At 52.6% G+C, this 2,838-nt stretch overlaps 1 long non-coding RNA gene across 1 annotated transcript; it reads right to left on the bottom strand.

Annotated features, from left to right (window-relative positions):
• Nucleotides 1-348: 348 nt before the first annotated feature.
• LOC122209972 lies at nt 349-2,537 on the bottom strand. The gene is made up of 3 exons (XR_006197861.1): nt 2,489-2,537; nt 2,075-2,236; nt 349-719 (listed from the first exon to the last, which is right to left on the bottom strand). It is a non-coding gene; the product is annotated as an uncharacterized LOC122209972 (long non-coding RNA).
• Nucleotides 2,538-2,838: the final 301 nt, after the last annotated feature.

Genomic DNA, 2,838 nt, shown 5'->3' with positions numbered 1-2,838 from the left:
TTAAACCCTTCACTGGCTCTCATTTTTCTTAGAATAAAGACCAAATCCCCTCCCAGGCCCCTGCTTGGACCAACCCCAGGCCACATCATATATGCCTTTCTCTTCTTGCTTCCTCTGTGCACCTCAGGGCCTTTGCATACACTACTACCTCTGCCTAGACCACTTTTACCCCTGGTGTTCATATGACTCCCTCCTTCTTATCCTTCAGATTTCACCTTACTGGAGGCCTTTCCTTACCACTCTATTTAATATTGTTCAATCCAATTACCAATGAACACAGTATCCTGCTCACTGAACTTAACACAATTTATACTTACATATTTATTTCTTTATTTATGTACAGCTGTCTCCCCCACCAAACAGTAGAAAAGCAGAGAATTTGAGGTTTTGGTTTTTTGTGTTCCTTGAGGAATAGGGCCATGTAATTGCCATACCCCTAGCTTTAAAAATCATAATTGGCATTAGCACATGCTCAGTAAATATTTGTCGAATGAATTATTGGACTATTGATTTAAAAAGAAAGTCAATCGTGGAAGGATGTGCATGGCATTTTCGCAATTATGAAAGTCAGTCTACAAACTTCAACACGTGATGACACTATTTCTGTGATGCTCCCCGTTCTCCCAAGGCCGTTGGAGACAAGTTGAACTTCAATCCTCCTGAGGCTGGGCCACAATTCCAGGATATTCAGCAGGGCCATATCTGCTTGGGGGGAGTTGCTGAGAGAGGGACAGGTTGGACAGTATTGAGCCTTCATGCAACAGTGATGACTGCTGAGACATCGTCAACTGATTCAATGGCCCCTTCTGTCCTGCGCCCTGTACTGTGTCTGCTTTGGGCTTGGGACCGGGGAAAATGTTACAAGCTGCCTGCCTAGTAGACCCATGAGCTGTTTCTGCTCTGGAGGGCCTGCCAAGAAGCAGGTGGCAGGTCCCCCTCCCATTCTGGGCCAAGCTCTTATCTCTGCTGAGAAATTCCCTTCCCCGAAGGGCTTCAGCTTTTGAAACACACAAACCAGCTTTTCTGCTCTTGGGTCAGCCATATGCATCCCCAGGGGCAATAAGCACAGAAAAGCAGGAAAACATAGGAAAGAACCAACTAGATTAACACAGAAATACATTATATGTTTGGAAAAAATCATGCTGTCCACCATGCGGGGAAATGACTAGAAAGGCCAAAATGGACAACAAGTCCACTGGGGAGTTGGCCACCCCAGGGGGAGAGATGGGGTCGAGGTGTTGGACAGGAGAGGGTGGATATCAGAGCCATTCGGAAGATTAAAATCAGTAGGAACTTGGTGAGGGATGGGGTGGGGGTGGGGGAGGTAAGGAAGGAGGAGGCATCTGGAATGATTCCTAAGAGTCTGCCTTGGGAGGGGGATGGCTCTCCCATGGCACAGAATGTTCCCACCTCCTCCACCGTAAGCACTTTGCCCAGCCCCCCCTCCTACTCATCCTTTAGACCTCCATTCAAGCCTTGCTTCTACAGAGCCACTCTACCTCACCCCAGGGCCAGCTGGATTCTTGGATTTTATGTTTCTTCCTTTGAATATTTACTGGGTGTGCGATGACACATCCATTAGTGTCTCCCCCCCCCCCAAGACTGTCAGGCTGTGAGCGGATCCGGGCTCATCCTTGCAACCCCAGTGCCCAGCACATAGTAGGTGCTCAATAAATAAAGGCTCTGAAACGCAGGCAGAGGAGGATGGAGTGTATCCTGCAGGCTGGTGTTTCTCCAGGGGAGTGGAGGCTGTTGGGTAAAAACAATACATAGACCCCCTCTGCCCCCTCTACTCCTCACCCTCCTCACTTTGTGCTTGTGATGAGAGTGTTACTAGGGGTACAGTGTGCAAATGAGTCTGGAAGTAGGAGAAAAGTTGATAAGATTGCAGTTAGCAGGACCCGTGGGCGTTTCTGGAAGGGAGAAGAGAGTAGATGAAAGCAGGCATGAAGGTCTGTGGGCCTGGCGGGAAGCTCAGAGGGGACAGGGTGCAGGAGGGGCCCGGAGGTGGCAGAGAGGGCCCCCAGGGGTGTTCGGACACCAGAGCTACAGGATGATCCTGAGCAGTCCCCACCTTCTATCCGTGGCCCTAGGGGCCTTCCCAGCCTGGTCTGAAGGAAATAAACACTCTGCTCCATCCACTGGTGAGCAGCCCCTGAGTTTGCTGTTTTGCTCATGGCTGTGTCTGGAAAGGTGTCTGTGTCTAGAAAAGCCCATAGTAGAGGCTCCAAAGTATCTGTTATTATTGAAGGAAGGAAGGAAAAAGTGAATGTTCTCGAAGGGCTTGGTAAGTCTAGGGGAGGCACCGGGATTACCAGGCTCCTGTGGGAAAGGCTGCTTTGAGTATTAAACAAGATCCTGTTTTTAAAGAACGCAAGATCAAAATCTGAGAAGACAGAGCTGGGCCAGACCAGGAGGAAGCTGGGCAGGGAGTCACCTAGTGGCCGGCTCCCGCTCCCCCCACCCCTAGGCCAGCCCCTCGGGAAACCTCAAGGGGTCCTCCGGGAGCGCCGCCCCAGCACGACCGACACCTTCGCCCCACCCGGCCGGCAGGCAAGAATTTGCCCCGCTGACCTCCCCAGGCGCGCTGCTGTCGCCATGGCGACCAACCTGGAAACAAGCGGCCCGATTGTCCCTGCTCAGCGGGGCAGGTGAAACCCTGGCCACGTGACCGATACTGAGCCAGGTGCGGTGACTGGGACACCCGCCGCCTCCCCGCCTTAACCCCTTCAGCGCCGCCGCCCCGGGGGCGCCGGGTGCCTGCAAGCCGCAGGCCGCACCCCTTCGGGCCCCGGCTTCCCAGCCAGAAGGGAGGTGGCTAGATACCCGGAGCACTGC

Source organism: Panthera leo, chromosome E3 (assembly GCF_018350215.1).
Source record: "Panthera leo isolate Ple1 chromosome E3, P.leo_Ple1_pat1.1, whole genome shotgun sequence".
Taxonomy (NCBI): Eukaryota; Metazoa; Chordata; class Mammalia; order Carnivora; family Felidae; genus Panthera; species Panthera leo.
Note: the sequence above shows the minus strand (reverse complement) of the source record. Positions and strands in the feature narration are given on the sequence as shown.